Raw genomic sequence first — 15,524 nt, forward strand, 5'->3', positions numbered from 1 at the left:
ATGTCAAAACAATTAAAGATATACGGATTATTATTTTTGGAAAAGTTATAACACATTGCTATTAACTATGTGTGTCAGTAAAAGTTTAAAAAATCCTTACAGTTTTTTATTGATCCTGCAAATTAAGTGTTTAGGGAACATTTGTAACTTAAAGTTAGGGTTAGTGTTAGGGTTAGGGTTATGAATATAAATGATATATAGAATTGTTAAGAAGTGTAAATGTTTACATTCGATTTTTCATGGACTGTCTGAAAGTTTCAGTTCTATATTCGGTTTGGAAACCATTTTTTTCTATTTGTGTATATGAAAGATATACATCTATACAATATTTTCACTATTAAAGATAAACGCATTATTATTTTCGGCATTGTGAAAGCACATTGGTATTACCTATGTGTATCTTAAAAAGTTTAAAATTCCTAAAGGTTCTTTATTGATCTTGCAAAATAAGCTTTTAGGGAACATTTGTAACATAGAGTAAGGGTTAGCCACTGGGTAAGGGTTACATCTTACACAAGGGTTACACAAGTACCGGAATGAGGTCAAGGACTCTGCTGTTTTGACTTCGGTGGTGGAATGACCTGCCCACCAAAGTCAAAACAGCAGAGTCCTTGACCTCATTCCGGCGCTTACTCAAGACGCATCTCTTCCGACCGCACTTGTAATATTAGTCCTCTATCCCTGCTAGATAGCACTTCAGCTTATTATGCTCCTCTCGTTCTTGAATGTTTTCCTCCTTGCTCCCTTTCCTGTAGCCCTAGTCTGTAACCCTACATCTTGAGAGCACTTAGCTTTCACCGTCCAGGATGTAGGAAGTCTTTTACTGTACTTGTGTAAATTGTAATTGGAATTTTTAAAATGTATTTTGAATTGCGATATTTTTTTGCTAAGTTGAATTTGTAATGATTGATGCCTTGTACTTCTCTGTATTTTTGCACTTATGTTGTAAGTCGCCCTGGATAAGGGCGTCTGCCAAGAAATAAAAATAATACAATAATGATCTTCAACAGTAAGTTTATTCATGTTAATTTTTCTCTTCAATGTTAAAGAACAGAATTAACCAGCTCACCACAAAGGAACATGGTAGTTGCTATTGCAACAAGGATTACACAAAAACATTGAAATCCAAGTTTGCAGTGGTCCTTGGGCCATTGCGTGGTGATCCAGATCACTTCAGCACGAATTTTGCAGTGGTCTGGACTACAACTCCAGGGACTACTGTGCAGTGGTCCAGACCTCAGAAACTGTATGCATATGAACACTGAAGTAGGCATCATTACTGTAGCCAATACTTTGTGGTTTAATGCTTAATTTAATCCCTGTATTGTACGGAATAATAATAACAACTGTAAAACATAAGAGAAGGGCCTGATAATAAATACAATACACAATAGACTAGAACCATTAGAATATAATAATATGAACATTTTCATTATTAGTATGATTGTAGTTTGGATGATATATTAATGCATGTTGATAACATATTTTACAGAAAATGGGTTTAAGGAATTGTGTCAAAAAACAAAAAGAATTGCTTTAGGGACCATTGCTGCATTTTTCCAGACCAATGTATAGCCCACTTTTCTTTTAAATTATGTTTAAAACAAAATTGAGGAAGCAGTGGTTAGTTCTGAATCAAAACATATTGACCCCCTCACTCAATCTGTAAGTCCTGCAGCAAACATTGGAATATGCATAGATATTTGCACAGACTGGTATTAATGTCCCTAATAAATAACCAAATGCCATTTTTGTTGTTTCAAATGTGCCCAACATCTTACCAGTATATGTCCTTTTAGTATGTCACAAAGGTTCCCTAATTCATTTTACAAATGTTCCCTGTATGATATGTATGTTCCCTAAGCATGTGACGAATGTTCCCTAGTTTATGTTACAGATGTGCCCTAGCACTTCTCTTTCTATCTCTCTTTCTCTCTCTCTCTCTCTCTCTCTCTCTCTCTCTCTCTCTCTCTCTCTCTCTCTCTCTCAATTCAGTGCATTTGTATTGTCAAAGCAATAAACAATATAATTATAAATCACAATAAGATGTAATATAGTACAGAAAAACAAAATGTAATAAAATGTGATCTTTAATACACACAAATATGTATGGCTGGTCGGAAGCGTCTTGGACTCGGGTTCCTCTTCACTACTTATAACGCTTTTGCCTTTTGTTAAAGCTTTCCATGGAGGGGAATGTGGATGAGTTTGTACCATTCTTGGGAGGCTCTGCCTTGTTGGGGCGGAGCTGTGATCCAGGTGAACAGCAGATCGGGCATAGGTGGGCATGTGGGCGGAAGAGGAGGAAGGCCGGTCAAGCAAATAAGCTTGCTAAGGTACGCAGCAGCAGCAAACAGCCCCCCCATCCAGCCAGCCTGACAGTCTGGCTGGCAGTGACTGAGTGGTTGACAGACGGCAAGCAACGGAATGCACGTGCTCTGTGATGTCATAGCAGTCAGCTCAGAGAGAGGTTCCTGATGTCATCGCTGAGCTGGCTGGCTTAGTGAGTCTTGCTGGCTGTGTATGTGTGTGTGTGTGTGAGAGAGAGAGAGATAGAGAGTGTGTGTGTGTGTGTGTGTGAGAGAGAGAGAGAGAGATAGAGAGTGTGTGTGTGTGTGTGTGTGTGTGAGAGAGACAGAGAGAGAGATAGATTTTTTGAATATTAACACCTTTATTTTACTAAAGAAATACTAACAAAACATTTAAAACAAACTAGAAACACCTAAAAAACAATAAAAAAACACAGCCTATTCTAAAAACGCTCAATAAAAACCACTACACACGTGCTACCAGTAAAATATTCAAGTGAATTAAACCAGTTGGTTTAAATGTCCAAAGTCAATGGCACAGAGGGCAGCCCCGACCCCCCACATCTGCAGAAAAGTGTCCAGGTCTCCCGTCAGGCTGTAGAAATTGTAATCGCACTCTGGAGCTTACGAGAGACCTGAAGAGGGAGAGTGCACACTGTTGCTGCTGCGCTCAGTCTGACTTCTCCTACTGCTCAGGATAGCCAGTTTAGCCTGCCCCACTAGAAAGTTTGCTAACTGACAAACATGTCATTGGCGCTGCTTGTACTGGACTCCCAAAATAAACACAGTGCGTGAGAAAAGGAGGCCCAGCTGCTTGAACAGGCTCTCCAGTGCAGTGAACAGGGTATCTAGGGCAGGGAATCTAGGGCAGTGGCAGAAAGAGTGAAAAAGAGTCTCTCTCTCCCCTCAGTAGGGACAGGTGTCGCTCACTCTGGGGTCCAGTGTATGTGCAATAGAGTTTGTTGCGATGACGCCATGCAGAAGCCATGCAAAAGCGGGGGCTTGTTCAGGCTCCTCCAGGCCGGGCAGGCATCTTCACCCAGAGCCAGGTGCTCCCTCCAGGGGGTGTCAGGGAGGGGCTGCAGCTGCTGATGGTGCAGCTCCCTCACACTGAGCTGATTGAGCTCCTGACGATGAGCTGTGGAGACAGGCACACTACACAGACTGTCAGGCGACAGTAGGCGGCCTGATGAGCTAGGGGGGACTGAGAGACACAGACAAACAAGGGGAAAGACGGTGTCAGGGTCCTTGGGCCAGCAGTGCTGCGTGAGAGCCTGGAAAAGCCGCTCCACAGCGCCTATGGGAAGGGCGTTCTGTACTGCCCAGAGAAATCTGGTTACGACTCTCAGTGACCTCATACCCAGCCTGGCAGCCAGGCTGTCGGCACCAACCCACTGTCCCCTGTTTAAATCCAACAAATCCCTCACGTCGGATCACGTCGACCTTAAGCAGGACTGACCTGAGGCTGCTGGAGAGCAGGAGTGGACAGCTAAAACCGGGGTTCCAGAGCAGTGGCTCCTCTAAAAGCCAATACAGACTGCTGCCCCCCAGCTCCCTACCCAGAGAGAAGCGCTGCCACACCTCTAAAACAGTACTATAAAAAACAGGCAGGGAAGGAAGTATATTGGGACGTGTCTTAAGTAAAAACATGTGTCTGTCATAACAAGTGTCCAGGGCGGGAGACACTGGGGATCTGGAGGGTACAGGAGCCTCTGAGCTGCCTGCAGCCGAAAGGCACTCAGCCTGCTTAACAGATCAACCAACTCCTGTCCCCCCTCCTGGAGCGGCAGGTATAGCACTGCTTTGCGCACCCAGTGCAGCCCATCCCAGAAGAAATCCAGGAGCAGGGTCTGTATCTGGGACACCAGGGCCGGTGGGGGGTCCAGACAGTCATAAGTGTGCCAGAGCATGGAGGCCACCAAGTTATTAATAACAATTGCTCTCCCCCTGAGGGAGAGCTGGGGCAGCAGCAAGTGCCATGCCCTCAACCGGCCCTGTACCCTCTCCAGCAGGACAGCCCAGTTCTCCTGCGTCTCCCCCAAAGTCACACCCAGCACCCGAGGGCCTGAGAGAGACCACTGCAGCCCCGCAGGGAGGGCAGGGGGGGCAGAACCCTCCCACACCCCAACCAGATGAGCGCTGCTCTTGCCCCAGTTGACCCTGGCTGAGGAGGCCCTGCTGAACTCCTCCAGACACTCCCACAATGACCTGGATGTCTCGCTGGCCAGACTGTGTCTCAGCAGCGTAGGCCGACACCCTGACCGCCTGCTCTGGGTGACAAGGGATGGACAGCCCGGCTAGCAACTGCCTCAGCCTGTGCAGCAGGGGCTCGATAGAAAGGAAGTATAGCATCCCTGACAGACTGCAGCCCTGTCTGATGCCTCCATGGATGGGGATAGGCTCACTCAGGCCACCATTGATCTTCAGCACACTGAACACATGACAGTACAGCAGCTGAATAAATTCTGCGGCCGGCATGATGTCTCTGAGCCGCTTAGCCAGAGCCTTAGACAGGATCTTATAGTCCTGACACAGCAGCGCCACTGGCCTCCAGTTCACAATGGAGGACAGATTCCCCTTCTTGGGCAGCAGGGTCAGAACAGCTGTACGACAGCTAATGGGCAGCAGACCAGCTCACAGGCCCTCCTACAGCACTGAGAGCAGGTGAGCCCATCCAGCCCCGGTGCCCAGCCCTTATTGAGCTCTTGCATTGCGCAGGTCAGCTCTGCCAGGGTTAGTGGGGCCTCTAACCCCTTCACCCCATCCTGTGGGACCTTAGGCAGACCCTACAGAAACTGCTGCTGCTGCTCCAGGCTGCCCGGCTCTGCGGAGTACAGCTCCCTACAGAACTATGTGGCATGACTACACATCTCTTGCCCATCCTGCAGCACGCGGCCCTCAGCCGTCCTCAGGCAGAGCATCACCCTGCTCTGCTGCCGCCTGCATTCCAGCCCAAAGAAGAACTTGATGGGCGCATCCATCTGTGTCAGGCTCTGGAACTGCGAGCGCACCATTGCCCCTCGAGCCCACGTCCCCAGCAGCTCTGACAATGCCTGCTGCATAGCTTTGAGGTCCTCTAATGCCCCCGAATCTCCAGCATCCAAGGCTCGGTGGAGCACCTGAATCTCTCCTTCTAACTCCTTCATAGATTCATTTAAGCTGTCACTCCTATGCTCAGTGTACTTCTGGCAGAAGAGCCTGGTCTTAACCTTGCCAATGTCCCACCACTTTCTCAGGGAGGCAAACCTAGGGCGCTCTAATCTCCATCTCTGCCAAAAGAAAAGAAAAGAATTACAAAAAATCCTGTCCTGCAGCAAGCTATTATTGAAAAGCCAGTAGGCACTGCACAGCCGGACAGGAGGCAGGGTGACACTCACAGTGATGAGACAGTGGTCAGTGGTCAGGTGGGGGTGAAATGGCAGCCACCGATCAAATTGACATGATGTCTAAAGGTATAAAATCTATCCAGCCTGGCTAGCAACATAATGCTAGAACCCGGCCTCACCCAGGTGTACTGTATCACCTTTGGGTTGGCATTCCTCCAGACATCGACCAGATTGTGCAACTGTGTATTACCTTCCAGCTGTTTTGCTGACTGTGGACTGGGCTCCAAATGATTCCTATCTAATCTATAGTCCACAGTACAGTTCCAATCACCCCCCCAAAACCAGGATCTCCTCAGCCCCACAGTCTGCTAGCGCTTTGCTGAGCACCGAAAACACTGACAGTCTGTCTCTCACAGCATTGGGGGCATAGATATTAATAAACACAAAGGTCCTTCCCCCACTCTCAGCCTTTACCATCAACAATCTTCCACCAACAAACTCTGTTTTCTTAAAATAATCCATTTTAAAAGTGTGTGAAAATAAAATCCCCACTCCCCCACTCACACTAGACCCTTGGCTAAACACACTCTCTCCTTTCCACTCCCGCTGCCACTCACACTCATTCACACTGTCTAAGTGCGTCTCTTGTACAAATAAAAATTGAGACATAAAAAAACATACTATTAACCATTATCATTAGATTGCAAAGCAGTCCTGACAACACTCTTTCCACTTCTTTAACCTGTAGCACTCCGGCTCACTAAACTCCGCGAGTGCCACATCCTGCAGGATCACTTGTGCAGATGCCAGGAACTGCTTTGCATTAGGGAAGAAGTTTTCTAAAACTATGTTCCTCTTCCCCTTGGTCTCTCTTAAAAAATCCTTCATGCGTTTAGCACTGTATCCCGCAGTGTCAGTGGAGGTGGGCTCGCCCTGGGAGTCAGCGATGTCCCCCTCAGCAGTGCTGTCCGAGTCTGCCCTCTCCACAGCCGCAGCACTGCACTCAGACTCCCGGCGCCGCAGCCGGTCGGCCACCTTGGGTTGAGACGGCAGGTTCCCCCAGACAGACTCCCCTGACTGTGAGTCCCGCCGCACCACAGGCCCCACACCGCCTTCAGGATCCTCCTCACCAGCCGTCCTCGCAATATTCGCCTTTTTAGACAACTGTATCAACGGCCTCAGAAGACGGGGCAGACTGCTTCTGCTGTCTTTTCCTGGGCACTTTAAACCCGTCATCACTGGCTAAGTGTTCAGTCTTGGTGGCGGCCGCATCAGCAGCAACAGCAGCTCCCTCCTCGGCTAACTGAGCCCGTGGCTGCTCTGCATTCTCACTGCTAGCAGCTTCCCCACTAGGCTCCCCTACTCTGTCCCCACCGAGGCCAGTAGCGTTTGCCACCGCCTCCCCCTCACCGCTCCCCCGGCCAGCAGAGCCGACACCAGACAGCCCTGCCTGCTCCTCACCTTCCTCTCGCCCGGCCGCCAGAGCCTCTCCCTGAGGGCAAGAGCGACTGATGTGCCCCTGTGCCCCGCACCTCAAACACCTCATGGTATCAGTTGACACGAACACCACGTACACTAACCCCTCGATCTTAAACTTCAGAGACAGGCTTAACTCATCGGCGCCGTCCGCCAGCACCATGAAACCCTGTCTGCGGTAAGAGAGGACGTGTTTCAGCTCCGGGGCGCTGCAGCCCAGCAGCACCCTCCTAATGTCGCAGGTGAGCCGGCCATAGCGACTCAGATCCCCCACCAGCAGATCGTTGCTCAGGAATGGGGGCACATTGGAAGTAACCACCTTTACAGACGGGGTGGCCAGAGGGAGCGTGGGCAGGAAGGTCCCCTTCACTGTGACCCCCTCCTCCATCACATCCTTCACCAGCGCCTCAGAATTCAGGAAAACCACAATGCCCTTATTCATTCGAGCCGCAGAGACGATGTTCTGGAAGCCGACCTTCCTTCCGATCTCCATCGCACAGTCCTCTACCGACACCTACTCCTGGGACACGAGTATAAACCCGTGCTTTCGGGTCAGCGTTTCGTAATTAAATGAAGGGAGGGGTCTGCCCGCCCGCAATGCCATGCTGATCTAAATCGAAAAACAACCCCCTAAACCCGAATCATTTAAAACCAACAAACGATTAAAAGTATCTATAAAAAAACAAGAAAAGGAAAGAAAAAGAGTAGTAAAGACACACACACACACTCTGTCCAAACAAACCTCCCACCACCACTGACTCCCCCATACACTCCCAGCATGCAGAGAGAGAGAGAGAGAGAGAGAGAGAGTGTGTGTGTGTGTGTGTGTGAGAGTGGGTGGGTGGGTGGCTGTGTTAGTGCCTGTCTGTCTGTCTTCTGTGTCTGTCTCTCTCTGTCTCTGTCTCTCTCTCTGTCTCTCTCTCTCTCTCAATTCAGTGCATTTGTATTGTCAAAGCAATTGGACATTCAAACATACATTTATACATACATACATACATACATACATACATACAAACATATATATGGAAAAGAAACAATAAAATTATAAATCACAATAAGATGTAATAAAGTACAGAAAAACAAAATAAAATCTTTAATACACACAAATATGTATAGCTGGTCGGTAGCGTCTTGGACTCGGGTTCCTCTTCATGGAGGGGAACGTGGATGAGTTTGTACCATTCTTGGGAGGCTCTGCCTTGTTGGGGTTTTGCTGTGATCCAGGTGAACAGCAGATCGGGCATAGGTGGGCATGTGGGCGGAGGAGGAGGAAGGCCGGTCAAGCAAATAAGCTTGCTAAGGTACGCAGCAGCAGCAAACAGCCCCCCCATCCAGCCAGCCAGGCAGTCTGGCTGGCAGTGACTGAGAGGTTGACAGACGGCAAGCAACGGAATGCACGTGCTCTGTGATGTCATAGCAGTCAGCTCAGAGAGAGGTTTGTCATGTGATGTCAACGCTGAGCTGGATGGCTCTGTGTGCCTTGCTGGCTGTGTGTATGTGTGTGTGAGAGAGAGAGAGAGAGAGATAGAGTGTGTGTGTGTGTGTATGTGTGTGTGAGTGGGTGGCTGTGTTAGTCTCTGTCTCTCTCTCTGTCTCTGTCTCTCGCTCTGTAGATGCATCATAGGGAACATATGTAACAATCTCTCTTTTTGTTTACCAAAAATGTGAATGAACGTATTTCAAGTGGGTTTTGCCTTGGTTGGAAACGTTTTAAGATGATTTATGAAGTGTAAATAGGATAAGTCTCAATTCTCCGTAGTTTTCAATGTATGTGCCATTCAGTAGCGTTCATGTTACAGATGTGTCCTATGCAGTGGTAAGGACAATAAAATGTCAGTAAAACTTTATTTTAGCAATTATAGAGGGGATCAAATGCAAATAGAGGGTCCGCACTAAATATCTAATTTACCAACAACATTTAATATTTGGTCTTGCGAAGCTGCAAAAAATGCTGTATAATCGTATGTGTGTTCATACACCAGCTGCTAAAGTCTGATACCTTTGATCTCATATTTTTTTTCTCGTGAACACCAAATGCTGTTTGCTTGATTTTTACAGATTATGTCATAAATTCTGTCATAAAGCCTGACAAACTGTATGCTGTAATATTGTTACATCAAAGTCACATCATTTGTTTGTTTTTCCTATCATGTTACAAATGTTCCCTATGTGAAAGATGCATTATATCTTAATAATGTCAAAACAATTAAAGATATACGGATTATGATTTGTGGTAAAGTTATAACACATTGCTTTTAACTATGTGTGTCAGTAAAAGTTTAAAAAATCCTGACAGTTTTTTATTGATCCTGCAAAATAAGTGTTTAGGGAACATTTTTAACTTAAAGTAAGGGTTAGTGTTAGGGTTAGGGTTATGAATATAATTGATATATAGAATTGCTAAGAACTGTAAATGTTTAAATTCAATTTTTCATGGATTGTGTGAAAGTTTCAGTTCTATATTCGGTTTTGAAACTGTTTTTTTTTCTATTTGTGTATATGAAAGATATACATCTATACAATATCTTCACTATTATAGATAAACACATTTTTATTTTCGGCATTGTTAAAGCACATTGGTATTACCTATGTGTATCTTTAAAAGTTTAAAATTCCTAAAGGTTTTATATTGATCTTGCAAAATAAGTGTTTAGGGAAAATTTGTAACATAGAGTTAGGGTTAGCCACTGGGTAAGGGTTACATCTTCAACAGTAAATTAATTCTTGTTAATTATTCTCATCAATGTTAAAGAACAAAAAGATCTATTATGTGTGTCGATAAAATGCTGATATTGCATAACGTTTGCTTGTGTATTCTGCAAAACACATAATTATGGAATATATGTAACATATGTGTTACGATTTTGCCATAGACGCGGTATGAGTTTGATTGTGATGTTAAAGACACAGTCGCCTCGGTGCCGATTATTATTGCTGTGTTTCTCCACTTCTACTCCACACTTGGGAACGCCCACATCCAATGACGTCAGCGTTCGATTCCAAAACCGGTGGAAAAGCGGGCCGGTTCACAAACAGATCAGCTGGATCCCAGGCCGAGCAGCGGCTCTGGCTCCATCACCGGCACCATGTCGGTGGAAAAGCGCTAAGTGAGCTCACACTGAGCTCAGTGTAATGTCTGCTCTGGAGAGCTCACAGTGTGACCTAGTCGTGAGTTCACGTCTTTACTGGGTAGTCCTTGAAAACTTAATTGACTCAATTCTTGGGCTTAATTGGTCAAAATTACCATTGGTTGAAGGTACTCAGGGACTGATGTGTAGAGAGACTTATTAAACCTGCAGGATTGTGGATTTCCCAGAACAGAATTAACCAGCTCACCACAAAGGAACATGGTAGGTGCTATTGCAACATGGATTACACAAAAACATTGAAATCCAAGTTTGCAGTGGTCCTTCGGCCATTGCGTGGTGATCCAGATCACTTCAGCACGAATTTTGCAGTGGTCTGGACTACAACTCCAGGGACTACTGTGCAGTGGTCCAGACCTCAGAAACGGTATGCATATGAACACTGAAGTAGGCATGATAACTGTAGCCAATACCTTGTGGTTAAAATACTTAATTTAATCCCTGTTTTGTACTGTAAGATATTATTTGTTAGAATGTATTTTTCTATGGGAAATTCTATACCATCTGGTTTGGTAGAGGAAACAGACCTCCTCCCTTTCATCTGGTAGCCCCTGGTATCCCCTGGTAACCCTGGTAACCCTATCTTTATGACCAGAGACCAAAAGGGACCTGTCCTCTGATTGGCTCTTAGCCAAATTCAAAATGACCCCCCACTTCTAGATTACTTTAGCATAAGACATGTCATGGTGGTGGCAAAATGCTATTGGATGTAAGGAAACCTTATAAAAGGGAAAACAACGAGAATTTGAGTTTTCTTTTAACTTTTTCATCCTGCAACGATAAGACTGAGCTGGAGAGGAGAGACAGAGAGAGACACACTGCTTCCTTCCTGACCAGACTGGCCTATAAACTGTACTGTGAGGAGAAAGAAGAAAATGGGTATTATCTGTTTCTTACTGTAATCCAGCAGAAGCTTAATATTACTTATTTTCAGGACTATAATTGAATTATATTAGTTTCCTATTTTTGTCAAAATAAATCATTATTGCACATCTGTGACTTGACCACATCTTCCCTCTAAAAAGAATCTTAAAAAAAAAAAAGGACCTATAAGTTTTCAGTTCAACTATTTATTTAAATTGACTGAAAAACCAAGCAATCCCAAATTCTCTTACAGTAAGATTGTAGTTTGGATGATATATTAATGCAAGTTGATAACATATTTTACAGAAAATGGGTTTTAGGAATTGTGTTAAAAAAACTAAAAGAATTGTCTTAGGGACCACTGCTCCTTTTTTCCAGACCAATATATAGCACACTTTTTTTTTAAATTATGTTTAAAACAAAATTGAGGAAGCAGTGGTTAGTTCTGAATCAAACATATTGACCCCCTCACTCAATCTGTAAGCAAACATTGGGATATGCATAGATATTTGCTCAGACTGGTATAAATGTCCCTAATAAAAAAACAAATGCCACTTTTGTTGTTTCAAATGTGCCCAACATCTTACCAGTATGTATTTTTAGTGTGTCACAAATGTTCCCTAATTAATTTTACAAATGTTCCCTGTATGTTATGAATGTTCCCTAAGCATGTGACGAATGTTCCCTAGTTTATGTTACAGATGTGCCCTAGCACTTCTCTATCTATCTCTCTTTCTCTCTCTCTTTCTCTCTCTCTCTCTCTCTCTCTCTCTCTCTCTCTCTCTCTCAATTCAGTGCATTTGTATATTTGTATTTACAAAGAAATTGGACATGCAAACATACATACATGCATACATACATACATACATACATATGTATGGAAAATAAACAATATAATCATAAATCACAGTAAGATGTTATAAAGTACAGAAAAACAAAATGTAATAAAATGTGATCTTTAGTACACACAAATATGTATGTATTTGCCTGTTGCTAAAGCTTTCCATGGAGGGGAACGTGGATGAGTTTGTACCATTCTTGGGAGGCTCTGCCTTGTTGGGGCGGAGCTGTGATCCAGGTGAACAGCAGATTGGGCATAGGTGGGCATGTGGGTGGAGGAGGAGGAAGGCCGGTCAAGCAAATAAGCTTGCTAAGGTACGCAGCAGCAGCAAACAGCCCCCCCATCCAGCCAGCCAGGCAGTCTGGCTGGCAGTGACTGAGTGGTTGATAGATGGCAAGCAACGGAATGCACGTGCTCTGTGATGTCATAGCAGTCAGCTCAGAGAGAGGTTCGTGATGTCATCGCTGAGCTGGCTGGCTCTGTGTCTTGCTGGCTGTGTGTGTGTGTGAGAGAGAGAGAGATAGAGTGTGTGTGTGTGTGTGTGTGTGTGAGTGGGTGGGTGGGTGGCTGTGTTAGTGTCTGTCTGTCTGTCTGTCTTTCTGTCTCTCTCTGTAGTTTTCAATGTATGTGCCATTCAGTAGCGTTCATGTAACAGATGTGTCCTATGCAGTGGTAGGGTCAATAAAATGTCAGTAAAACTTTATTTTAGCAATTATGGAGGAAGAAATGGAAATAGAGGGTCCTCACTAAATATCTACTTGACCAACAATGTTTAAAATTAGGTCTTGAGAAGCTGCAGAAAATGCTGTATAATTGTATGTGTGTTCATACACCAGCTGATAAAGTCTGATAGCTTTTGAAGACTCTGTATAGGCTTTGGGATCAGTTCTTCTGAACATGTACCGGTGTAGATTGGACTTCAATAGGAGGAAGTGACACAATAAAGACATATATGAGCCGTGCAGGCGGACAGTCTTAGTGCCCACGCAGGCTCTTCATTGGGGAAATCATTGACTGAACACATTTTTTTTGAAAATTTGTTTTCCTGAGGTATCTGGGAATCATTATTGAAATCAATTAAAATGCTTATTTTCTAAAAACATATTTTATTAGGAAAATATCTTAACTTATTAACTCAAATAATGGAGCGAAATATGTGTATAAATAGTAATAATACATGTCAATAAATATAACTTGAATTGTGTAGTAAAAAATTAGGAAAAGGAGAAAGAACAGCTGTTAGGATACAGAGTGATGTTTTCAGAGGGTCTGAGCGACGTTGATGAAGGTTTGAGGACGTTGACAATGGGTTTAAGAGTCGATGAGGGTTGGGAAGCTGTAAAAAGGGAGTTTGGTATGTGTGAAAGAAATGTGCTGCCACTTTCAGCACAAGAGTTTTGATGGCGATTGAATGGAATATGAGGGAAAATAAGGAAGTTACTTAAGGTATAACTTAATTTTAAATAAATAAATAATTGAATGAGATATAGTTTAAAATCTAAAGTCATGAAAGTGTATGGAAATAGTGCTTTCCCAAACAGAAATACCCTATTAATCAGGAAGGGATTCACTTCAATTATTATTATGAATTGTCCCTTTACTGGAAACCTCATAGATTGTGTGAATGTCAACTACTGTCCATGTGATAGAGATGCCTTTTATAAGGAGGATCTCTGATGTTGTGCGAACCACACATTGTGTCTTCAGATGACCGATCTATTCCACATGGCAGATATGCACATTATGAATCGTGTCCTGAAGGAATCGATGTCTGACCCGTGGTGGCAGAGGTGCATATGGAGAAGACGCTGGTGTTCTCATTGAGACACAGTAGGCCGAGGGCGCGGCTTTAAAGACAGCCTCACGGCATCTTGAACAGACCAATGTTGAGGTCCACAACGCTGAAGTGATGCTTGACTTAATGGAGAAATAAGTTAAAATACCGAAATTAAAGGTTGTCCAGATTATAGGAATCTGCAATACATTGTGAAAACAGCTCAAATGACATCTGCAGTAGCATATATTCTTGTATTGGTAGTTTATAATGTACTTTTGGTGGAGATGTCAAATTACTCAAATTTATAGAATAAGAGTCATGAAGTAAGAATAAGTCCATTGCCCTTCTCTTGAGAGGTATGGAATGTACAATGTTTATCAATTAAAATGCATCAGAAATATATGTGAATAACTGAATTTGTAAAAATAACATGTTTGCTGACTTTTGTATTCCTTTAGAAGCAAAACAATGTATGTATTATGTAACTGGGGATTGACCTTTATGACCTGGGGCAGGATGAAATATAATTTGAGATACACAGTAAAGCTCCAGGAAATTGTAGGTGGCCACTGCAATTTCCATAAAAGAGCTCAATATTCAATAAGGTGTAGTTATGACATAATTGTTTGCCCGACCAGGCAAATAATAATACATTCCTATCACCTGATTATTTGAATACCTCGCTGTACATACATACACACCTCGTAGGTGGCAGGTTGGGATAAATGGGAGCTGAACACGCAGCACTATACCACCTGCCCCTCCGGAGGAAGAAATTATTGTAACTGACAAACACGATTATTTTGGCTTCATTTCGCTTCATTTCTATTGCCATAAAGGAGGGAATGAAGACTCTATAAAGGAAGTTGAAGAAAGTGTTTTGTGATAATTATATAATGTTTTATATTATTACTAGCATTAGAAGTAGTTTTGTATATACACTGAGCAGATTAGATTTAGCAGGACAAGTAAAGGGTCAACAAGGTTGGTTTGTTAGAAACTCCTGTCAGTAATGAAAGATTACACAGTGCCGAAATAGCCTACAGCTGTCTGCTGAGAATTTGTTTATGACTGAATTGTTTCTCCAAATAGGGAGGAATTGTTTTTGTTAAAGAGCGATTGACACAAGGTAAATGAAGACCGTGGGATCGCATCTTCCTAGTGCACATCAAAGACGGACATCTGCTTTGGATCCATCACCTCTTCACGGGAGGACAGATCGTAAAACGGACCCAGATCTATATCTTCTGATTGGATGAACGGCCATAAGATGTTACGTCATTTTTCCAATAAAGTTGTACTCATGTCTGTAAACATTAAGTCTCACTGAAGGAATTATTCCTGACGTGGGGCTTCCGAATGGTTCGATTAAAGTTCTGTTTGCTTTATCTCCGCGACTTCTCCACTTATTTCTGACACGGTTCTACAACTTGGCATAACGAACGAGGATCTGAACTTGCCTCCACTCCCGGGACCAAAGCAATGGTGAGTACCTTTAAAATGACCACCCTGTATATTTAGATTTGATCTCGTGAATGTGTGAGGCTCTCAGATTGTAATTTAAAGAGAACCTGTGGAGAGGTAGAGGTAAAACAAACAGAAAGGTTGACTGTACAGCGGAGAATCACAGTAGGGTGAACTCCAGGTAAGACAGATCTGTGGGGAGAGATGCCAAGGGAACCGAAAGGTACGACGAGGCCTGCTGAGCCCCAGGTTAAGCAAGGAAATCCTTGTATGCCAGGGCCAGAGTTAGTGGCAGTCAATAACCAGACGGAACCAGAGGTA

The 15,524-nt window shown here is 43.9% G+C and overlaps 1 non-coding gene across 1 annotated transcript; it reads left to right on the forward strand.

The window, feature by feature from the left end:
- Nucleotides 1–2,130: 2,130 nt before the first annotated feature.
- On the forward strand, nt 2,131–2,245 carry LOC136752000 (U5 spliceosomal RNA). Its single transcript, XR_010817182.1, has one exon. It is a non-coding gene; the product is annotated as a U5 spliceosomal RNA (small nuclear RNA).
- Nucleotides 2,246–15,524: the final 13,279 nt, after the last annotated feature.

This window comes from Amia ocellicauda, chromosome 6, assembly GCF_036373705.1.
Source record: "Amia ocellicauda isolate fAmiCal2 chromosome 6, fAmiCal2.hap1, whole genome shotgun sequence".
Classification (NCBI taxonomy): domain Eukaryota; kingdom Metazoa; phylum Chordata; class Actinopteri; order Amiiformes; family Amiidae; genus Amia; species Amia ocellicauda.